The following is a 25327-nucleotide window of genomic DNA, read 5'->3' as shown; positions in this document are numbered from 1 at the left end:
GCTGTGTATGGTACACCCCTCGGCAACACGAGACCAGTAGATTCTGAGAAGCCCATCCCATCCATCCACAGGTCTACTGAAAACCACCCAAACAGTCTCCTGCTTTAAGGCTGAAAAATATTCCTGGGATAGGCACATCCCAGAAGCCTCCCTTTGATACTGCAAACGAGAGCTCTTGACATTTACAGTCAGGAAATTCTTCCTGATATCCAGCTGAGGTCCAGTAGCCACACAAGCTTGTTTCTTCTTACCTGTACTGAGTGGAAATTCTTAACAGCTGCCAATCACCATCACTAAATGGTACCTTTAACTCCTTGCTGGTTGGTCTTAAGCCCTCTTATCTAATCTTCTTTCCTCCATACTCATAATCCAAACTTTTCACCTTTTTAAAAAATTTCCAAGTCATTTGATTGACTTTATTATTTTCTCTCTTCCCTCTTTTTCAAAGTTCCCTCTTTCTTTGCTTAAAATAATGGGATTCCAGACTATCGTAGGAATTTGGTAAACGCTAAAACATAAATTCCCATGAGCTATATTTTATTCAATATTGAGTTAATTTTTCAAATATTTTACTTGAAGTCTTCCCCCTAATAACTATGGTCACCACTGACCATAGGTCTTACATTTTTACAGTGTATTTTTCTGCTTGATTACCTTCAAATAGCGATTTTACTATACATAGTACTTTGTATGTGCCTTTTTATCTTTATGGTATTTAATTTAATTATTCCTTCTCAGTTTATGTTTCTCCAGAACTGAAAGCTATTTTTGTCTGTCTTCTTCACAGTCAATCTCGTTCTTTGTACAGGAGTTATGACCAAAGAATAGAACTTCTTTCAAAAGAAGAGATTTATAAAAGTTCTCATTCATTCACTGAAGATCACACTTAGTATTATAAACTTCTGTCATCTCTAGATCTTCTCTGTCTTTGAGTAATATCTTCCTAAGACTCTAGATTCATTTTCCCAAGGCCATATTATTGTTGAAATATCTAGGTATATCACAGCTATTTTTCATTGTGGAGTCATTTATTGGTCCTAGCTGGCAAGACTGCCATACTTTTTTCCTTAGAGGATGAAGGAAGTGGTGATGTTATACAATAGAACTTTGTAAAATCTATCAGAAGGTTTGGATGACTACAACAGAAGGCAGGAGTGGGAGGAGGGCATGAGTCAGAGCAATGCCAGGAAAGTTTGTATTTGAGTCTCACCTCTTCTGTGCCTGTGGCTTTGTGACCATGGAAAAAACACTTTCTATCTTAGAACTTCAGTTCACTGAAGATAATACAATAATAATTCATAGGAGTTTTTGAGATCCCAGAGTGATAATACATATTAAGTTTTTCATTACTTTTATTTTTTGGTTTAATGCTACCCTGTCTTCTCTGGGTAATGGTCATTTCTCCAGCTGTCAGAACTTATGGCAAAGGAAAGGCTTCCTTCAGGAGAAGTAGTTGAAATAACTTTTAAAGTTTTGTGTTTTTGTTAATCAATCAAACATGGAGGGACTGGGAGTTGAACCCATGGCCTCATGTATGCTAAGCATGTGCTCTACCACTGAGCTACACTCCCTCCTTCTTTGAAATAATTTTTTTTATGTAGGCTTTATTATTATCCATGTATGGTGAAGCCAACAGATCAGGAGATGATTGCCATTGAAAAGATAGTTTGTTACTCACAGTTCCCAAGAGGAGGGCACATGCCATGTCACAAAGGGCCACATGGGGAAACACCAGCATTGGTCAGGAGACAGAAGAAACAAGGAGGAAATATGGGCAAGAGCCTTCATTGTGGCTTTTGTGGGAAGGAACAGTCAAGGCAGGGTAAGCAGGATTGGCTGGTTTGAATAATTTCAGCAGACTCTGGGCCATAGAAGCTGTCCCTGGTTGCCCCGAACATGACCCTGGTGTTATTAGGGCAAATGGATTTTGTCCCAGAGTGTAAGAGCCTTGTGAGAGTTCAGTAAAGGAGGTGGTATGGGTACAGAATATGGACTTGTTAATTTGCATGTGAAAGAAACTCTAGCAGATGAGTTGTTTACTACCTCTAGAATTGGCTAGCTCTGGGAGGAGCAATCTCTCCAGGGTCAGCAAGGCCCCAGATGTCAAAGCATCAGAAACATACGGTTAATACAATCCTCTCACACTCACCTGTCGTGAGATTTGTCTCCCAACTCACCTAGTTTGGTCATGCTACAAAGGAAGGCATACTGCCTTTATCAGGCCCTTATTAATACACGTATACCTTGGGTGTGGAGGGATAAGATGGGTACCAAGTGGTGCATTATTAGAGAACAGTTCATTTATTCATATATTCATTCATTCATTTAAATACTTACTAATCAACTACAAGGATGTCAGGCAAAGCTGCCTCCTAAGAGAGAAAATTTGGCCTTGGGTGATGAGCTATAGAACAGGGAAGTTTCAGTTGTAGTGACAACAGGCAGCATGGAAGCCATCAGACTGATTCAGAGAACTTTAGGACAGAGAAAGCTGGATAAAGGAGAAGGGGGTGCTGTGGAGAGGGATGGATGGGAGGCTGGCAGTGGGCTGAGGAGCCCCGGAGTTGGAGAAGAGGAACAACAAAGGGACAGAGCCTACCACAAAAGGGGAGAGGCTCATCATGGACAAACTTTACTTCACAACTGAGTTTGGAACCAGTCCTATTTATTTCACCTTTCTGGAAGGATCTGGTTTCCCAAGCAAGGAAAATAGAACAGGAAGTGGGATATATCTGACGCATGCTCCTAATTACAGCACTTTTACATACAGAGACCTAAGAATAGAAAAAGAAGGATGTTTAAAACTTCTTTTGAGTTTTGAACCTTTGAAGAAACGGTACTCAAGAAATCAAAGAAACAAATGAATTTTAAAATCATACCTTTGTAAACAAGCATGAGATTCACCCTCATTCAAATCATTTCCAAGATAGGCCAGGGTGTCATTCTTTTTCTTTCCATTCTGCAACCATTTCTGTGAGCTTCACAGTGAAATACCTGAGTGACTCTAGGAGCAGAAGGTAAGGGAGAGTGAAGGATGAGGGGGTTAAGCTACATGTATAGGTTCTGAAAAATTGTGTGGAATCCAGACTTTAATGTGTCGTTGTCCAAACAGTTGCACTAAGTCTTAATAGCAGGATTCAATTTCTACATTAGACCTACTAGTCTTAATACAGTAACATGGTTTTAGCCTGGGCTTGAGGAAGAAAAAATAGATGAGATTTGACATAATTCCAGCTGTAGTGAAGTAAGAATTTAAAAATTAACAAATATGTAGTGTTGAACTTACCTGGTGGCACAGTGGTTAAGAATCCTCCTGCCAATGCAGGGGACATGGTTCAAGCCCTGGTCCAGGAAGATCCCACATCCTGGGAAGCAACTAAGCCTGTGCACCACAACTTATGAGCCTGCACTCTACAGCCCGTGAGCCACAACTACGGAGCCCTCATGCCACAACTACTGAAGCCCATGCACATCGATCCCGTGCTCCAAAGCAAGAGAAGCCACCTCAGTGAGAAGCCCGCGCACCACAACAAAGAGTAGCCCCTGCTCTCCGCAACTAGAGAAAGCCCGCGCGCAGCAATGAAGACCCAACACAGCCAAAAATAAACAAATAAATGAATTAATTAATTTAAAATGTAGTGTTACAGGTCATGTTTCCCAGAAAGAAGACTCTGAGACTGAATTTCCTTGCAGAAAGTTTATTGGGGGGTGTTCTTAGGACCTGTGAGGAAATGAAGAAAGTAGGATTGGGCAGAAGGAAAAGCTGGGATGTGATCTAGTCACACAATATCCAGATCATCCCATGGGGCTATTTGGTGCTGAAATGTCCTTGCAGAATTATCCCAAATTGGAGAATGGGGGTGGGGCCTTTATACCCTGATGTTGATCATTTGATGCAAGCCACACACAGGAAAGGGTGTGATTGTGAGCAAGGTGACTCTCCTTAGCAGAGGACAATCTCTGGGTTTGAAGTTAGTGAGTGGGAATTCTGCTGAGAACTGTCATCTGTCAACACACCCAGCAGCTGGGCTGCTATAGTCTGAGTGTTTGTGTGACCCCAGGATTCAAATATTAAATTCCAACACCCAATGTGATTAGGTATTAGGAGATGGGCTCTTTGGGAGATGATTAAGTCAGGAGAGTGGAACCCTTGTGAATGGGATTAGTGCCTTTATAAGAGATCCCAGAGAGTTTCCTTCCCCTTCCACTATGTGAGGATACAATTAGAAGTTTGCCATCCAGAAGAGGACCCTCACTCAACCATACTGGCACCCTGGTCTCAGACTTCCAGCCTCCAGAACCATGAGATATAAATTTCTGTTGTTTATAAGCCACTCAGTCTGTGGTATTTTGTTATTGCAGCCTGAATGGACTCAGACATACGGGAAGAGTGCTTCTGATCTAAAGAAGTTGGGGGTGATCTGCTCACCACAGTATCTTCTTTCAGGCTACCATAATCATTGTACCAATGCTATGCAAAAGAATGAGGAAATAATAAATTTGTTTTATCAAATAAAATATATAGCTACTTCACTGAATTGGGATTGGGGGTGAATGTTTGCTTATGTTATCTTCAGAAGAAGGGTTAGAGCAGGCTTCCAGTGACTTGTTCTCACAGTCACTCACCCATTCATCCTTTCATCAAGCATTTATTGTGTCTCCCATGCAGCGAAGATGTTTCAGGAAACAGACTAGACCCCATATGTTGACTTCACCCCTTCCCGTCCCCAGCCATCTGGTTTTCCAGTAGAGGACAAATATGAAGTTAACTGGGAATTTGGTCTGTTGGTTCTCAAACTTGAGAGCTCCCCAGGTGAAATCTAAAATTGGCCCCTGCACACTAAGAGCAAGGAGAGACAGAAGAAAGAGAGCACTCCAGGTCAGTAGGTGACGGTTTTAATCAGCAAGGGATATTCATCCAAGGCTTGTTTAGGTGGCCGAGAGACTAGTAGATCTCTGTACCTGCCCACCAGAATCTTAAAAGTTTATACAGAGATCTTAACAGGGTTCAGTCATGTATACTGTCCAGATGGCCTCAACAACACGTTACTCTCTCAAGGCCGTGTCCTTGAAATGGCTCCAGCCATGAGAACAGTGGGCAGAACGTACATCCTAAGGACAGGGGAGTGGGTGAGGAGCCTCCAGTTGCCCAGGTCCAGCTCACAGGTCAATGTCCTCTCAATGACGCCTTCCAACATGGTCTGAATTTCTAATGTACTCAGTAAGTATTCAAATATTTTAAAGATGATGATGACGTATACTCAAAAAAGGGAAAGCGAAGACTTGAATAGTAATTTGTGAGTGAGCAAAAACTAGCATTAGATTTAATTCTCAATTCTGACCATAATGCTTATTTATACCAACTCAATTTCATAAACATTATCATATCACTTATTAAATATCTTTTCCCTTATGTTCAGAGTCAATGGTGCCTTACCTTCCTGTCTCCACTTCCTGCTCCTCATTCCCCCTCTGGTATGTTCACTTTCTTGTTAATAATTACCAACCCTGATGTCCATCCTTTATGACTTTCCTACAATTCATGGTCTCTGTCTCTACTCCTCCCTCTATCTTTACCTCTTCCTAGGATGTTGCTCCGGGTGATGACATGGGGGAGATGTTGAGGCAGGTTGAGTTAGTAGGAGGGGATAGCACAAAGGGGCATAGTCAGGGAACGAAGTATCCAGGAAGAAGCAGATACATACTGAACAGAATATTGAAAGTTCTGGCCTGGTCCTCCACTCTCCACTTTTATCACCATGATCATGAGAATCTTACTGGTCCCAGAGGGCACTCCACTGCACTTAGGCAAACAAACATGCCACAGAATAAAAATGGGAAATAATTACTTGGATTGACTCATTCCACTCACTCCACCTGCTCTTTTTCCTTCACACCGCTAGTAATATACCAGGGCTGGAGAGGGGAAGAGGCTAAGTCAGTCAGTAAGTGGAAATGTTAGGTGTTTGTGGGCAGGCAGGTGGTTTGTGGTAAGGTATTTACATGATTGTGAAATGCAAGAATGGTTATTCGCCAATGATAGGATGTTGATTTGTAAGGCAAGGGCTAAAGGGTCAGAGAACTATTGCTGTGTTGGGGCCAGCTAGTATTTGGAAAAGGATGGCAGTCAGTGAGGTTGAGGCTGGATATAATTATGGAAGCTAGACCAGGTGTTAAAATGGCAACTTACTAAGGGTGACAGTTTTAGAATTGTCATCAACTTATGACCCTCTATTTCTCCTTCCACCGTCTCATTTTCCAATTTGCTAAATTACAAAATATTCAAGTTCATCAGCGTTCCCTCAGGGAGAAAGTCACCATTTTCTAATTGTGTGATTCTGGTTACATTTTAGTATCTTAGCAAAAGCCATTTCCGAAAAGTCACAAACACAATTTTCACATAGTTTTCAAGACATCCGGTTTTAAACACAACTTTCTCAAGTTCCAAGAAGAGATAAAATTTTAAGAATAAACTTAAAAGGATTTGGTTGCTAGATAAGTAAAGAATGAATGAGGAAAGATGTGATAACCATCAAGCAAGATCTTAAAAGGGATGCATTTAGAACAGAGCATATAATAGTTACAGCTCTTAGTCACCAAAAATGGAATAGGACCCAAACCACAGCAAAGGCTCTTTCATTTGTGAAGCCAATATTAATTTCTCAGGCACCTCCACAAATTCTTGACCATGTTTCAATTTATCCTTAAATAAACAGATACTCAAAAATCCAACAAGATAAAAGGTTTCATTTTTTTTCTTCCTATGGAGAGATCGAGCCTTTAAGATCTGATCGAAGTGGTCACAGTTGTATGAAAGGGAAGAAACTCCAAGGGAATAGGAATCTCGTTAAGGAAAAAGTCACCTCTCCAAGCAGCTGTGCCTTCCATCAGAGTTACTCCTCTGCTCAGCTCTTAAAAGACTGTCATGGGTTTTGTTTTTAAGACATCTAGTCTTTTATCATCTGTCACAGTAAAATGATTTTCCACTAGAAGGGTTGGGCATGGATTGTCCACAAAGAAGCATGTGAAAGGATCTGTCTCTTTTAGTGTAGACATGGAAAGTTAAATTTTACAATAACAAAGTCCAAAAAAGAAGTGACTCTTAAGAATCCAAACGCTCTTTAAAATTAGCCCAACATATTGGACAAATTAACCAGAAGCATCTTTTGTGAAAATGAGCATAGGAGCATACGTACCTTCCAGTCTTCCTTTATCAGACACTTTTCTAATTCATATTAATGGGAGGGAATGGTGGGAAAGAGGCCTGCTGTTAGGAAAACTGAGGTGAGAGAGGAGACATTTGGGTCTGAATCTGGACTTGCCCATTAAATTCAGCTTGTCATCTTGAGAACATCTCTTGGTCTCATTTTCCCTGCATGTAAAATGGAGTTCATCGTAACTTTCTATCTCCTTACAAGTATACAGTCGGGATAAAATGAGATGAAGAATGGAAAGCATTCTGAGATATAAAAATACACATTGACTTTGGCCCGGACTAAGAAACTCCAGTGAACTAGTCCTGCACAAACACGCACACACCCTTGTCCAGATGCACCATAAAAGGCAGGCTCGAATGGCTGAGAAGTAGAGGGGAGAAAACAGGAGAATCCTTAAACGCAGAGTCTATCAATTAATAAAGAGTTGACTCAGAATGTGCGCTCACCTGTGTGCAAACTGAATTGTTCCCACATTGGGTTTTCAACCCAGAAGAGCCAAAACGGAAAATCCCCCTTTGTAGGTACTGTCTGGTAACTGTGTGATGTATTGTTTGATCCCATGCTCAGAAGGGGAAGACATCTTACTTCTCTGAGTCCCAGTTTCCGCCACGCAAAATAAGGTGGCGGGAGGGCTTCCCTGGTGGCGCAGTGGTTGAGTGTCCGCCTGCCGATGCAGGGGACACGGGTTCGTGCCCCGGTCCAGGAAGATCCCACATGCCGCGGAGCGGCTGGGCCCGTGAGCCATGGCCGCTGAGCCTGCGCGTCCGGAGCCTGTGCTCCGCAACGGGAGAGGCCACAACAGTGAGAGGCCCGCAGACCGCAAAAATAAAATAAAATAAAATAAGGTGGTGGGAAAAGCGATTGTAAGGGTTCCTTGAACTAACATTTTCAGTTTTGAAAATTGAAGGAAAAGGAGGGCAGAACCGACAGACTATCTAGTTCCTGTCCGGGGCGCCAGGACAGACATATTGCCTCCCTATCGTCCCCTCAGAATGAAAATAACTTTGGTTCAGTTCATTCCAGCACAGCCTTAATCTACCACTGGTTTGTAAATCAATCATTAGACTAGACTCAAAAGCAGCTGATTCTATTTCTGTCTGAGTCTCAATGCCAAAATTCAATGCCTAGTTTGTTTGGTTTTAATAAATTTATTCCGTGTTGCAAACATTGCGCAAAATGGAAAAAAGTCTAGAGTGGTCTGAGTTCAGGAAGTGAGGGCAGGGCTTCTTTATGAAAAATAAACATCCTCCTCCTTGTTTCCTTTTCACTCTTTTCTCGCAAATCTGCTCGCTCAAAGCCCTTGGAATCCAAAGCTCCAACATGGGCTTATTGCCTCAGATCCATGTAGATCGCCTCTGTGAATAATAAAGCCAAGAATATATGAAGTTCCTAAAGGCAGCTGACAGTCATACAAGCTGCACAAGACAAAAAAAAACACGAATTACCTGAACCCTAGTAGGATCCTTTATCCTCCTTTTATAAAAGTTGGTGCATTAATCCCCGTGAAGGAGACACGTTTTGTCTGAATCTTGCCTTCCATGTTTTTTGGCACTCACTGCCCTTCTAGTGTTAACTAAGGATGTAACCTTTATCACTTCCTGTCCCACCACGGTATTCAGACCTATAACTAAATCCAGGATTGAGTCTGTTTTCAGCTCTCTCTCTTCCACCTTTAAGGGTTTTCATTTCCTTTTGGGGTCTGCTCCTTTTTGTTTCTCCTCAGGAGATTTTGTGAAGTGCTATTAAAATATAGGGGTTTCTGATTAGTGAAGCACACAAGTGACCCAGAGAAGGAACCACACTAATATTAATTCTAGTTCAACAAACACTTGGAAGGGCCTGGTAGGAGGGAGTATAACATGGGGTTAAGCACACAGCCTCTGGAGTCAGACAGCCTGATCCTACTACTTATTAACGGTGTAATAAAAGCATGAACTTTCTCAAGGTTACTGATTTCTCTGTGCCTCAGTTTCTACAATGTAAAATGGGAATAATAACAGAACTAACTTCCTAGCTGAGGATTAAATGAAATAACACGAGTTAAGGGCTTGACACAGAGCAAGCACTGATTGTCATACTTGAGAAATATTCCAGAGTAAGCAGATGTCACACACTTCACAAACTTTCTTTGTTTTTCCTTTCTTTCCCTGGTTTGTGCTATGTACTAGCTGTTCATTTTACCTAGAATGCCCACCGCACCTTCCCTGTGGGCGGCCCCTCATCAAGTCATCAAGGGCCCCAGTCAAATGGGTCTCTCTGGGCTCCCCTAGCACACGGTACAGGCCCTGAATAATACAGCATTGATCACATACTACTGCCATAATTTATTATATATTATATATATATATAATTTTTAAAATATATTTCTTATATATGGTATATTTTATATATATATATATACATCTTTACAAAGCATATAGCACACACTGAGAACTCAGTACATAGTTTTGATCTCTGGGATACATCCCTAAACCTGTTTTCAATAGTTTCTTTCCACCACCATGTTTATGCTGACCTGATAATGTACAAGCACATGACCATGACCGTCAGAAGACTCAGAGCTGTCTGGGGCATACAGATTAGCTTGGTTTCTTCCAAGAATAAATTTGCTGGAATCTATTGGTTTTCTACTCTAAGAAACTGTATGTATGTTCCCCCACCCCCCATAGGAAGGCCACACAAATTAGCAGCCCCAGCTGAACAAATTAACTTTTTGGAATTTAGCTAGTTACCTAAAGAGCCTTTGGAAATTTTTCAGATTAGACCAGGGATTTACTGATAGAAAAATACATCAGGGAGATAGGAAGTAGGATTAAAAACTCACTTTTAAAAATAAATGAGTGTTTATGAACAAGTAAAAGGACAAAGAATAGTGAAGGCATAAAAGAAAGAAGAAGAAAACCAAAAAAAAAAAAAAAAAAGAAAGAAACTGAAGCTTTTCTCATTTGAAATGAGGAGGCACAAAATGTGGGTCTCTCTCTCTCTCTCTGGCTCCTGTGAAGGCTGGCTCTGGAGATGGCCACAGAAGCTCTAGGAGATGAGGGACATAAACTATGTAATCAAGGATTCAGATTAATCAAGTCGACAACTATTCCAAGACAGCCTGGAGTAGAGGAGAGAACTCAAACCTGAGCTCTGATCTCAGCCTCAACATTTACTGGTTCAACCTCTGAGCAAATTAGCCTTTCTAAACCCAAAATGGAGATAACATGCGTATCTGGAAGGGTTTTATGAAAATTAGAAATAAAAAAGGTGAAATATCTGGAATATATTTTGGACTTCATAAATAATAGATATTATTTTTCTTAAAAATTGTATGAGGCAATGTAAGTAAAACATGCTTCCTAACCCACAATAAGTAAATGATGCATTAAATTTAATGTACTAAAACATCTTCAGTAATTATTTCCTGAAAATAGCAATCTTTCAGTAGCAAAAGAAGAGAAAAGCTCACTGAAAGTTCTGGGGAAAAGTGGGCAAAATTCTTTAAGGCACATAAAAGATGGCAACATCTACCTCCTAAAACAAACATACTATTATGACTTGGCATTTTTATTAGGAAATAGATTTTCACCCAAGTAGACTTTTGCCACTAGTTCTCAGGCCAATTAAATATTGTATCAATGGTTACACAAGATATAGGACCTGAGCTGGTCCACAGAAAATAGAAAGGATTTAGGTAGGCAAAGGGAGAGGGGAGCAATCCAAAAGAAAGGAGGCGTGTGATGCAAAAGGACCCAGGTGTCTGAGATGATCCTGAGCTTTGAAATGCCCCCATCCTCCCAGCCCCAATAAAAGAAACTCCTACACCCTTGCTTATTCACAACTACATTCTGGACCTTTTTCCATATTCTTGTCTCCTTGCACTAGGTTAGGAGACCTATTACTGATCTCTTAATTTCTGGCCACATTTCCTGTCTACACATCCCTAAACTCTACCCTAGGACCCAAGGTATAATATATTGTCCCTCTGGTTTTACCCCTTGACTTCCTTTCCTTGCTAATAATTTGAACTTGGTGTCTTTTTCTGGTCCTTCCAGATGACTGTTCAGCCTGATCCCATGGGGCTATTAGAGCTAAGGTTCTTGCCAAGTCCTTGGTCCCTAGAGAGGGGATGGAAAAAGACACGAAAAATACAAGATCTTTGTAAATTAATTTGACTGAGGCAGTATTTGGGAAGGTGAGTGGTTAAAAACTTTGGCAAAATTACCGAGTTCTTTCCATGTTGCCTGTCTTATAAAACACTTCGTGTTAGCCAAATTATATTAGCTGTGAAGTCCCATGGCCTACCAAAGGCTAAGTGACAGACTGAAACTTTGGGTCTGAGGTTATGTTGTCACTGAACTATGGTAGCCAAAGTCATCCCCTCCAGATTGGGAAGGGCTTTCTCTTGTCTTCTTAAAGGAGAGTGTAGAAGTAGTTATGGCCAGAGTCATGGTTCTTACAACAAACTCAATTATAAGCCATCATTATAAAAGTGATTTAGCAATACTTTCTGGGTGACTTGGTCAAACAACAAATGCGTATTGATCGCCTACTCTGAGCAAATCATCCCAGTGAGCTTATTTGGTTTAAATTCACTATGTATAACTCAATTTTGTTGAGATTGTGCAATATATTGTTTGGTTTTAGTATTATTACTATCATTATTTGGCTTATTATTGTTCCTGGTAAAGGAGTTGAAAAATAGTAAGCAAAAGGAAATGACAGTCACTTACCCCTAAGGACTCATCCCCTTCATCCATCCCTGAGTACCAAGCCGTTCCTTCTGTGGAGGAAGACAGGTGGGAACCTGTTTAGGAAAAGGTATATTTTCATTTATTTTGAAAAATAAATGTAACCAGTTTATTTGCATGGGCTGATGACCCTCAGATTTGTATTTCCAGTTCAAATCAGACACTGAACACCAACCACTTTCTCTATATTTCTACCTAGATATCACAAAAGCACCTCAACTCACCATATCCATTTTGATTTCTCCCACAAACTACAAACTGCTGTAAATTAGCACCGATTGTGGAAAGCAGAAGCAAAGGAGCCGTCTCTGACACCACACCTTTACCTCTGCATTCATTGTTTCAACATCACCTTCGAAAAGACTTTCATATCCCTCTTCCTTTTCAACATCGTCTTTGTTTAAGCTCCCATCACTCTAGCACATGGACTACAACAGTGGCCCCCCAAATTGATCTCCCTGTGTTAACTCTTACCTCTTTCCAATCTGTTCTCTTCACTGCAGCCAAACTCATTTTTTTTAAACACAATATAATTATATCACTCTTCTCCTTCTTAAACTTTTTCAATGGTTTTCAATTACCTTTAAGGTTCAAAGAAGTTAGATCTTTGGCATTTTCACATGGTCCTGCCTAATTCCCCAACCTGGTCTTATGTCGTTTTTTGTTTTTTTTTCAGTTTTATTGAGGTACGATTGACAAATAAAAATTGTATATATTTAGGTTATACAATATGATTTTTTAAGGTATATAATGTGTGAAGTGATTACAATAGTCAAGTTAATTAACTCACTTATCACCTCACATAGTTACCTTTTGTGTGGTGTGTGTGTGTGTGTGTGTGTGTGTGTAATGAGAACACTTAAGATCTTGTGCCTTTAAAAACACAAAGCCTGGGCTTCCCTGGTGGCGCAGTGGTTGAGAGTCCGCCGGCCGATGCAGAGGACACGGGTTCGTGCCCCGGTCCGGGAAGATCCCACATGATGCGGAGCGGCTGGGCCCGTGAGCCATGGCCGCTGAGCCTGCGCGTCCGGAGCCTGTGCTCCGCAACGGGAGAGGCCACAACAGTGAGAGGCCCGCGTACCGCCAAAAAACAAAAAAACCAACAAAGCCTAATTGCACCTTACAACTTGTATTGAGCCTGTAAGACTCTTTCTCTTCCTGTTCTTACTACCCCCTTTATACATTTAACTCTTTTTATACCTCAAATTGCAGATCAAATATTCTTCTTCAAGAAATTTTTTCCTAACCCTCTAAACTAAGCCTGGATCCTCTGTCATGTACTTTCTCAACTCACTGTACTTTTCCTTCATTATATATATATATTTATATTTTTAATGTGTCTCTCTCTGAGAGAACACATATTATTAGACTTCTTTTTAAAAATCTATTTTAATAGTCTGTATGTTGATTGGTGAGTTTGGCCCATTTACATTAACTAGAATTACCATCTTATTAAGACTATTTTCTACAGCACAAAACTTTTTACATAACTAAGACTTTCTCACAGTATTTATAATTATTTGTTTATATATCATCCTCTCTATAGAGTATAATTTTCTTGAGGACAGATATGAATTCCAATTAATACAGTATCTGCACAGAAAGGCAAATATCATATGATATCGCTTATATGTGGAATCTAAACAAAGGGCACAAATGAACTTATTTACAAAACAGAAGCAGAGTCACGGATGTAGAAAAGCTTATGGTTATGAGGGGATAAGTGGGTGAGGGATAAATTGGGAGATTGGGACTGACATATACACACTACTATCATGTATAAAATAGGTAACTAATAAGAACCTGCTGTATAGCACAGGAAACTCCACTCAATACTCTGTAAGGGCCTATATGGGAAAAGAATCTAAACAAACAAAAAAAAGAGTGGATATATGTATAACTGATTCACTTTGCTGTACACCTGAAACTAACACAATATTGTAAATCAACTATACTCCAATAAAAATTTTTTTAAAAAGTTAACAAGAGAAAATCAAAAGAAAAAAACAGTATCTGGAATAAAGTAAGTAGTAGTTTAAAAGTCTTGTAGAAATCAATTTTCTCTGCAAAGTAAAGGAGCTGTTACAGTGGAGGATTACTGGACTGAATGTCAATATTATGAGGTAGTATGAGTGTGTTTCATGTTTGGTAATTGCAATCATTGTTGCTTTTCTTGTGGTCATCCATTTACAATGCTTGGTGTCAGCTTATTTATCTCTTGTAAAAATAAAATACAGTGTGTGTGTGTGTGTGTGTGTGTGTGTGAAAAAAAAATAGTCCTGTAGAAAAATTAGCAAATGAATGAATTATCATTATTGTTCTTAGAAACTGCCTTGTCAGTAATATGTTAACTTGTTTTTATAAATTCTATCTAGCAAATAATTATTAAGTGCTTACTATTTGCCAAGCAATGCATCATGTGTTATATTAGAATACAGATATTATGTATATTAGAATACATAATCTTCACTCTTTAGATACTTATAATCTAATATAAATGATATATAATCCAATACAAATTATATCTACACTCACATATAAACATGCACACAGAGAACTGTTTGAAGTCAGGTAAAACCCAAGGCATCCAAGCCATGATATCTTTTTGGGCAAGTCAGTTGACAGTTCCAAGTGTCCCCATAAGAACTTTATAAAGATAAACTATATTCTCTTTATCAAAATAATATTGTAGACTATATTTTGTATTTACATACATTTATTATGGATTTTTATTATAGACTTGCTCAGTTGTTTGCATACTTTTTATCCTAAAAGAAGAATACTAAGAATTGCTTCTTTTGTATGCATATATTCTATTTTTTTAATCAATTTTTGTGCATGTCACTAGTGGGAATTTTTTCTTTAAAGTATCATTTAAGTCCTAGATTAGATAGTTTAAATAATAAGTTATATGCCATGGCCTGTATAAATTTATTTAGATATTCACTGAAATGTTCCAGTATCTTTTCCTTTCTTGAGCTTTTTTTTTTTCAGAACATTCAAAATGCCTGAGGGTTCTTTAACTGCCCTCGTTTGAATAATTAATTCTAATCTTACACCATATGGAAATCAACCCTACAAGCCAGGTTTGCCAAATCTCTTCATGGCAGTCCATGTGGTTGCTTTCGTTTCGTGCAACAGAAAGACACGCTGGCACGAGGAGCAGTGAGTCCGTTTTTTTACTTCTCCTTGAGCACACACAGGAAAAATCTCAGCCAGAGGAACTGTGCCTGGCCCTCGAAGGGGTGAGTTTAGGTACAAAGCACAATATGAAGACCAAATGTAAGGCTGAGATGTAAGGCTGAGAAGTCCAAGTTAAAGTTGCCAACTGACCTCCAATTGTTGCAGGAACATTTTTACTTTTGCACCATTGTCCATTTGATTTATTCCTGGCACCAACATATTAAGTATTTAAGCCCTGCTCTTCTCAGGATTCCACGGTATAGAGAACAGCCAATATCTGTATTTGAGTTATTTCTCGTTCCCAAGAATCTTTGGCTTCAAAATGTGTATCCCCACAAATCCTCCACCTCTGGCTGCTGACCTTGTGAGAAAGTTCATATGTCATCTGAAGACTGAAATTCATTCCAAGAAATACAGCACAACTTCTGGGAAAGGTGAAAATGGCACAAAATTTTCTTCCTTTCAGTTATTCAGCAAATGTTCAGTGAGCGTAAAAAAAATTGCACGTAGAGAGAGAGGAGATAGCCTTAGTCTCTCTTTTTTGTGAATGAACTTTTTGTATATTACTTCTAGATAAGACATTCACATTTTTCCTTTTCTAACAAAAATTGTGCTTTGTTTTAAGATAGTTGGCATAGATGAGAGGCTTGTTTTGGTGAACCAGAAAAAAAGCGAAGACAAGAAAGAAATGAAACTGTTTAATAAATATTATTCATTTTTAACTTAATGAAAAAAGTAGTTAATTTAATTATTTAATTAATGATGGCCTTTTGGCCATCTTCCTATATTCTTGTTTTCTGTCCATTGAAATTCTTTTTTTTATATAAATTGATTGATTGATTGATTGATTGATTTTTTTTTTTTTTTTTTTGGCTGTGTTGAGTCTTCGTTGCTGCACATGGGCTTTCTCTAGTTGCGAGTGAGGGCTACTCTTCATTGTGGTGTGCGGGCTTCTCATTGCGGTGGCTTCTCTTGTTGCAGAGCACAGGCTCAAAGCATGTGAGCTTCATTAGTTGTGGCCCACGGGCTCATTAGTTGTGGCTCACGGGTTCTAGGGCACAGGCTCAGTAGTTGTGGCGCACAGGCTTAGTTGCTCTGCAGCATGCGGCATCTTCCCAGACCAGGCTCAAACCCATGTCCCCTGCTTTGGCAGGTGGATTCTCAACAACTGAGCCACCAGGGAAGCCCCACTGAAATTCTTATATCTGTAATCTGCAAACGTTTGGTGCTGTACATGGAGTCAGTTTCTTTCTATGACCTCAACTTGTATATACAGGTTCACTCCAGCAGATCCATATGTAAAAATCTACACGGAAAGAAAAACCCGCAAGGGGAAAATTTACATCCCACACACAGTAAGGGAACATTTCTTGTTTTACTCTTCCAGAGGAATTCTTGCTACTCAAGTGATTTTCTTTGAAGAGAAAGGACAGTTTTTCCTGTACTTACACTATAATTTGATTTTACAATGTTATCATCTGAAAACTTTTCAGGAACATTGCTATTTCACAAAGTGGATAATCAGCTAATTTAATAGTTGGATTACCATATAAGCCAAAGGTAGAAAAAATACGAGTGAAATAGTATTTTTCCCTTCTTTGAGCATACTTATAATTATTTTGTGTTTCAGATTATAGCAATTTCCTATCTTTGCAAGGAATTAAATTTATCCTTCAACTAAACAGCAGAGAGATATTTAGTGTGTGTTATGATACACTGCGGGAGCGGATTGTTAAGGGTAACTTCACTGAGCTCTTACAGTTTTCAAGCACTGAACAAGGTTTTCAGGTAAGACAATGTATATGGGACTAGGGCTACAAAGATGAATAGAATACAAGCCCTGACTTCCCTTTGAGGAGCTTAAAATTCATTGTCATGTAAACAGACAATTTCAGTATTTTGCAGTGAAACCGGGTGTGATTTATGAAAGGGTGTCCTAGGGTTACTATGAGGACACATCAGAGGCATTTAACTCAATATGTGAATTCAACAAGAGAGTCTTTTCCTTCTTTCAGCAAGAAAGAATCCAGTCTTTCCAGAGATGACAGTTTCCTAGATAGTCAGTTGGACCCTGGTGGATAAATGTGCCTGGGGTGAGAAGGGGAAGAGACCTGTGCTTGTACCATCAATAGCTGAGGAAAGGGTGTGTGGCACATACGGAGAACAGAAATGCCTGTAATTCAAAGAGGAAGAAGGTGTGCACTACTAAAGAAATAAAACAGAATGCTAAGGGAGTGTTTAGGGAAGGAGAGATAACCTAGTTGGGAAGCTTACTTATGTAATACATAGTGAAGCAGGTGGTATTTGAGATAAGCCTTAAAAGATGCCCAAGGTTGCAATAGACAGAGACAGGAATGCAGAAAAAGAGATTATGCAATTAAATGAGCAAAGATGTGATGACAAACACTGAAGGACATCTTAGAACAAGTTGTTCAGTTTGGCTAGAGAACTGGTTACATTCAGAGGAAAAGTGAAAGGAAAGAATGGGACAGACAGCTGGGAATATAAGGAAGGGAACTAACATTTAATGAGCAACTACTATATTACAGACACTTACTGGGTAGTTTACAAGGATTATCTCATTAAATCTTTACAACACTTTATGTAACAATTGTCATCCTTCACATGCTACAGTGAGGAAATGACTTATCCAGGGTCACATCACTAATTAGCAAGAATAATAAGAACTACTTTCATGGAACATTTACCATATGCCAACACTGTGCCTGCTAGATGCTCACATGCATTATCTTATTTAATCCTCACTACAACTTTATAAACTACTTTCCATCAGCACCCCCATTTTTTTCAGATAAAGAAAATGAGAATCAGAGAAATGGCAGAGATCACTAAGTGACAGAGCAGAATTCAAATTCAGTCCTGCTGACTACAAAACGCATGCTCTTTTCCACTATCTACTATGTCACCAGAGAATTGGGGATATAAAAGGGATAGGCTACTGACTCAATTCAAGCACTGGGCAACTGTTGTATGTTAGAAAGATGAATAAGATCCAGTGGCTAAGGTCATGGAAGCAACCTAAATGCCCATCGACAGACAAATGGATAAAGAAGATGTGGTACATATATACAATGGAATATTACTCAGCCATGAAAAGGAATGAAATTGGATCATTTGTAGAGAGGTGGATGGACCTAGAGACTGTCATACAGAGTGAAGTCAGTCAGAAAGAGAAAAACAAATATCGTATATTAACACATATATGTAAAATCTAGAAAAATGGTATAGATGAACTGGTTTGCAAGGCAGAAATAGAGACACAGGCGTAGAGGACAAATGTATGGACACCAAGGAGGGAAAGTTGGTGGTGGGGGGGATGAATTGGGAGACTGAGATTGACATATATACGCTAATATGTATAAAATAGATAACTAATAAGAACCTGCTGTATAAAAAATAAATTAAAAAAAATGAAAAGGTCCAGCGGGTAACCTCAAAAACCTCGCAGTCTGGTGGGAGAGCAAGTGTTCACGCCAGACTCTCCTCCTTACTCATCCCGGTCCCCACCCCATATCCATTTCTCCTGCCCTTCTGTTGCTCTCTCAAAACAAAACAAAACCAAAAATTACATCTTGTTCCCTTTAGTTTCTCTTCCCTTCCTTTTGATCCCATTCTTACTTGCACTCATTTATCTCCTACCAAAAGCCAGAGAAAGCACTCCAATGAAAAATCCCCTTATCCCCTCAACAAAATAAAAATCTCTTTTAAAATTTCATAGTGGCAGGAAAGAAATAATGTAAGATTACAAGAAAGACAGGAAACAGGGAGAATGATAAATTGGAAGAATCAGAGTCAGGGATGATGCCACCAAGATTCAGACAAGCACTGGTTACAGGACTGTTCAAGTGAACAGCAGTGGGCAGGCTAAATTACATTTCCACAGGTCATCCCAACCCACATTTCACTGCAGCATTTTCCATCACAATTCTAACAGGGAGGAGTCAGATGCGGAAACAATCTCTTATTTCACAGTCTGTTCACTTTTACCTCGATCAGCAGACGTGTTCTGCACTATACTCTCCCTACTACTAACCTGGAAATTTTTCCTTTCTGTCCTCTTCCAACTTTTTCTGAATTTCATCCTATTTCCAGGGTTTGCAGTGACTAGATGATGAAACAAAGGAGAGGAACTGTAGAGTTTCAGATCTCTGCCATGAGATTTTTCTCCACTGACCAAACCCCGGCTAAAAAGATTGCTTTTTTTTGTCCCAAGGATTTCAAAGCGTATCAATGTCCAACTTGAATGAATGAAGTTATTTGACAGCACTGGGAAATGACAGCAGAGAGGGCCAGCTGGGAGGTGGTGATTTGAGTGAAATTTTTGCAAGGCATCTTGCTAGTGGTTTTCAAGCTCAGGGGTGGACACCCAAACACCAGTCAGCCCTGGAAGAACCACTTTCAAAATAGCATTAAGAACACAGTGTTCCTTCAAACCCTGGATTATATAATTATTTCTCTATCTTGTTTATCTATTCCAAGGATGAAATAATCTAGAAGCACACAATTATAGCAGTCTATTTCAACACATGTTTAGAAAGAGAATTAAACGATTTTTTCAAAAGTCACATAGGCATTGCATGGCAGTGTCAGAACTAAATTGAGCTCTTTCAGCTTCCAATTTAGTTTCCATTGGACGAGACCTTGCTGATTCAATCACTCCCACTTTTTGTCTACTCTCCTCTGCTTTGGTCATTCTTAACAATCTATTCCTTGACTATTGGGGGAAAACCAAAATAACACTAAACCAATGGAGATAAACCTATCTTTTTGGAAATAACATTGTGTGTGTGTGTGTGTGTGTGTGTGTGTGTGTGTGTGTGTGTGTGTACTCCATGACATTACATGCCAGTGATTAATGGAGGTGCTCTACATGTGTTGTCCTATTTAATCCATCCAACAGTCCTGTGAGTCAAGTTTTATAAGGCCCGAAAAGATAGGAGACGCAGAACCTGTTCTCTATTTTGCTTTGAGTTGAAGGAGCATCTTGTAAATTAAGCCCAGATTTCCAGTTTTGCTTGGGGTCTAAGTAACTGTAGAAGTTGGCTTTGTAGACACCATGGAGTCTGTATTCTTATACCAAACCAGATGACAGTCAGCAAACATGATTGTTCATAGACTGGGATGAGACTTGGTGATTCCTGAAGTGAGACTTGGTGATTCCTGAAGTGAGATGAAAGGTTTTAGGAAGCAACATATTTAAGTTGGAGCTTGTTTGGACAAGACAATTTAGTGTGCAGAGTGCTGGATAAAGAAATGAGGGACTTAGGTTCCAATACCTAATGCATCCCTTTCTCTGATTTTATAAGTCATTTAACTATCTGGGATTAAGTGGCAATATGCAAATCCTTAATTTCTATTGTCTTTTTTTTTTTTTTGCGGTACGCGGGCGTCTCACTGTTGTGGCCTCTCTCGTTGCAGAGCACAGGCTCCGGACGTGCAGGCTCAGCGGCCATGGCTCACGGGCCCAGCCGCTCCACGGCATGTGGCATCTTCCTGGACCGGGGCACGAACCCTTGTCCCCTGCATCGGCAGGCGGACTCTCAACCACTGCGCCACCAGGGAAGCCCTCTATTCTCATATTTTAAAGGACATTGAATAAATCATTATGTTAAGTATGTATATCTTTGTTTAATTTTATCTTTAGCACTGAAACTGGGAACTCAAGGATCCCTGTAGACACAGTCACAGAATTATTTAAGTAAGTATCAGAACACTAGGGAATACTGTATGATTGTATCAGTGGTTAAAATCATACTCTTCTAAATCAAACAGCCCTGTGTTTGAATCCCGTCTTTGCCATTTAATTGCTGTGTGACCTTGGATTGAATATGTAACCTCTGGGGCTTCCCTGGTGGCGCAGTGGTTGAGAATCTGCCTGCCAATACAGGCGACACGGGTTCGAGCCCTGGTCTGGGAAGATCCCACATGCCGTGGAGCAACTAGGCCCGTGAGCCACAACTACTGAACCTGTGCGTCTGGAGTTTGTGCTCCGCAACAACAGAGGCCGTGACAGTAAGAGACCCGTGCACCGTGACGAAGAGTGGCCCCCGCTCGCCGCAACTAGAGAAAGCCCTCGCACAGAAACGAAGACCCAACACAGCCAAAAATAAATAACTAAAGAAGCTTTCATTAAAAAAAAATATATATATATATATGTAACCTCTTTGAGCCTTAAGTTTCTCATATATAATATGTGAATAATTATACTCAATATGTAGGATTATTATGAGAAGTAAAGAACACAGTGAATAAAAAGTGATTATCACAGTACTTAGTATGTAGCAAAGACGATGTATGATATATCAATATTACTTGGATAGTTGTATAATTTTATTTGATATCTGCTATCATATTTTTTTAAATGAAGCTTTTAATAGAAAAGAAAAAGGTAGAGGAAATCATCTATACAGGAAGAATAGAAAAATTACAGCTGTTCTGAACCAAGAGCTCAGCTAACCTCCAGACTTCGCCTTTCCCCAGAAGTTTGTGCCCCGGCTTCCCTAGATGCTCTCCCAAACTTGAGTTCAACAAAGATTGATTTTCATTTAGTTCAGCTAAGACAAATTAAGAAAAAGAGAGGGATTTGATGGATGGGAAGCTATGTGGATTAATAAATCTGAGATGTAGAATCCATGCAAGGGACTTCCCTTAGAACAGAGCTAAGAGGTCGGCACTGTCTCATGAAATTGGCTAGGTGTTTCTCAATTCATTGCCTTTTGATGTCCTAGAAAGTGATTTCTGTTTTTTATCTTCAGAGATGTTGCTTCCTAACTCTTCTTTGCCTTTTTCCCTTTACTGGCAAGAGAAAGGGTTTTAGAGCTGCCAGTAAAAGAATAATATGAACTCATAAAACCAACATTTTGTAAATAAAGCTGAATCTCATGGAACTGAAAGAAAAAAATCTAACAGGAGCCAAGAAAATTTCTCAAAGACAACATGCCTAGTAGCAGTCTGAAAAAGACTTAGAGAAAGGATAAGAAAGGACAGAGAGCAGAAGATGTGGAATTGGTGGGGATATATATTAGCTTCATTATTACTGTACCATTATTTTAGTCACAGAAATACTATAGAAAAGGGATAACTCTTTCGGTGTATATTCCAGGACATACCATTCTGAGAAGCTTCTCCCCACAGTAATTCCTGGCAGCTCTGCCAACCTTCCTCCTCCTTCATTCTCTCCCTGAAGTCTGAGCTTCTCATCAGTGTTTTTTGCAATGTTCTGCAAACAAAAGTACTGCTGAGTGCCCATAAAAATGTCGCTCCAAAGCCACCCGCCCCGCAGCGGAGAGGTCACGGCGTGAGGCCACGTCCGCAATCGCCGTGAGGTCGGGGCGCCGGGCTGCACCACGGCCTACAGCCAGCAGGAAGCGAAGGATCGAAGCATATTTGTAACCAAAGAAGACCATGAAACTCCAAGGAACGCGGAGCTGGCGGCCGACGACCCCAATGATCCGTACGAGGAGCGCGGATGGATGCTGCCCCACGGAGACAACATCAGCTGGAACTGCCCGTGCCCTGGGGGGATGGCCAGCGGCCCGCGTGGGGAACAGTTCAAGGTGGGCTTTTCCTGCTTCCACTGCAGCACAGAGGATGTCAAGGGGTCAGACTGTGTAGACCAGCTCCGCGCCATGCAGGAGCACATGCAGAAGTACCCGGACCTCTATCCCCAGGAGGAAGAGGAGAAGCCAGCGGATCGATTAGAGGAAATGGCTGCCTCTGAGGCCACCGTAACCAAAGAAGAGGAGGGGTCCAGCTAATGAGGGCCCGGGGCGCTGGGCTCCGGCCTCCTTCAGAGCGTGTGAACATCTCTAAGAAAGTGTCCCTGCCTCTGTTGTGCTGTGCACTGTAATGGACAAAATAACTTATTGTGCTGATCCGGAGTCTTGGCCCCTTGACGTATACACTGAAAAATGGGTTGTATGAATGTGTGTCTCGCATGAACCTATCAGCAAATGTAGCTGCCGCTTTTGAATTCTCTTCTCAGATTGTCCTGAATTTTGCCACTTTGAAATAATGTGCTGAATAAACTCTGCAACCAATAATCATTATCTGGAAGTGTCTTGTGAGTGAGCGGACTTATTCTGATTCATTGTATCCCTTTTAGTAGATTTGATACCCAGTTGGAAAGTGAAATAGAAACAAAACGTCTTCCTTTAAAAATACTGGAGTCGGGCCATTCCTTGTAGAAGAGGCAGGAAGATCAGACCTTGAGGATTTGACGAAGCACTATGCTTCATTTCTGATATATTTTGGTTTCCAGTTTGCATTGAGCTCCAGGTTTTCTACGTTTGGAAAACAGAGCTTTGGACCCTCTGAGTGACTCCTTTGTAAGTGAAGAGAAAGGCTGATTTTTTCTGATCTTGTTATTCCGAAAGCCCAGGTTTGGGGTCTGTGTTCACACTGGCTCTGTCTCAGCCTGTTCAGATACAATGTTCTTGAGAGGTGGGGACCTAATCATTACCAAAGTAGCACCCAAGAGAGGAAACGGTGTCAATTAAAAGGAAAACGTGATTTTTACCTGAAGAAAAAAATGTCAGTCCAATGAGAAAACACATCATTTGGTCTTCTCTAGGGCCAGCTGGCTGCCTAAACAAATGTCTATAGAGAAGGGCCACTGATTAAATTTGTGATCTAAGAACACACTTTATTCATGAGAGTAGGATCCATACCTGTATCTTTCTCCACTATATTTCCAGCTTAGTGTTGGCACATAGTAATTGCTCAATAAATTTGTAAGACAGATTCATGGATGGATGGATGGTTGGATGGATGGATGGATGGATGGATGGATGATGGATGACTAAAAACATGAGGCTACTTCTGGCTCTGAAAGGTGTGGCCATGCTTGGCTTTTCCTCCTGAGACAGGTGGAAGAGGAGATCTTGTATTTCTCTATAGCTTCTGTTGCCTGGGTTATACCATACTGCCCATCTCGCATGAGGAAATTCCTGTACAAGCTAAAAAAAACCCTGGTAATCATATCACTGTCTCTCTCATATCTTTGTTGTCACTTCTGGGGGTGTCTTCAAATATTCTTTTCATGAAAGAATACTTTTCTTGGACTTCCCTGGTGGCACAGTGGTTAAGAATCCACCTGCCAATGCAGGGGACATGGGTTCGAGCCCTGGTCCGGGCAGATCCCACGTGCCACGGAGCAACTAAGACTGTGAGCCACAACTACTGAGCCCGTGTGCCACAACTGCTGAAGCCCGAGCACCTAGAGCCCGTGCTCCACAACAAGAGAAGCCACCCAATGAGAAGCCCATGCACCCCAACGAAGAGCAGCGTCCTCTTGCCACAACTAGAGAAAGCCTGCGCGCAACAATGAAGAGCCAACACGGCCAAAAATAAATAAATAAAATTTTTAAAAAGAATACATTTCTTGAGTAGTAAGGGGGAAATATCTATATAAATGTTTTTCATAATTACCTAAAATCTAAATGTAAGTTAAAGCTTCATGTGGTCTAGTCTTTACAAGATACACAAATTTTAAAAATACAAACTAGTAGACAACATTAATTAAAAACGATTTCAAAATTTTTTGGCTACTCTCAATCTTTTACTATCTAAAACAATACAATTCATAACTAAAGCCATTCTGACTTGTCTTTTCCCATGTCTTATTCTCAACGTCTCACATCCTACAACTGTCTGAAAGCTTTTCTATCCACAGCTCAAATCTCTACCTAAAACTCCCCCATCCAACAAACCAAGTCTACAAAGCTCTTCCCATTTCTCTCCCTCCACTTTTTATCTACCACCATTTTTTCTCTCTCTTCTGTCTGATGAGTTGATGTTGGCCTTTTTTGATACAAAGGACCCATCGAGGGATTCCCTGCTGGCACAGTGGTTAGGAATCCACCTGCCAATGCAGGGGACACAGAACCACGAGCCCTGGTCCGGGAAGATCCAACATGTCACAGAGCAACTAGGCCCACATGCCACAACTACTGAAGCCCCTGTGCCTAGAGCCCATGCTCCACAACAAGAGAAGACACCACAATGAGAAGCCCACGCACCACAAGGAAGAGTAGTCCCTCCTCAATGCAACTAAAGAAAGCCCGTGTGCAGCAACGAAGACCCATTGCAGCCAAAGATAAAAGGACCCATCGGGTTAGTTCAACTCCTCTACATAAGAATACATGGCTGGAGAGAGCCCGAGGGAAGTCC

At 40.4% G+C, this 25327-nt stretch overlaps 1 pseudogene; it reads left to right on the top strand.

Annotated features, from left to right (window-relative positions):
- The first annotated feature begins 1896 nt into the window (after positions 1-1896).
- LOC114885440 lies at positions 1897-22914 on the top strand (annotated as a pseudogene).
- Positions 22915-25327: the final 2413 nt, after the last annotated feature.

This window comes from Monodon monoceros, unplaced genomic scaffold (genome assembly GCF_005190385.1).
Source record: "Monodon monoceros isolate NGI ecotype Baffin Bay Population unplaced genomic scaffold, NGI_Narwhal_1 Super_Scaffold_6, whole genome shotgun sequence".
NCBI classification, from domain to species: domain Eukaryota; kingdom Metazoa; phylum Chordata; class Mammalia; order Artiodactyla; family Monodontidae; genus Monodon; species Monodon monoceros.
The sequence above is the reverse complement of the archived record's forward strand: the minus strand, read 5'-3'. Positions and strand labels throughout refer to the sequence as shown.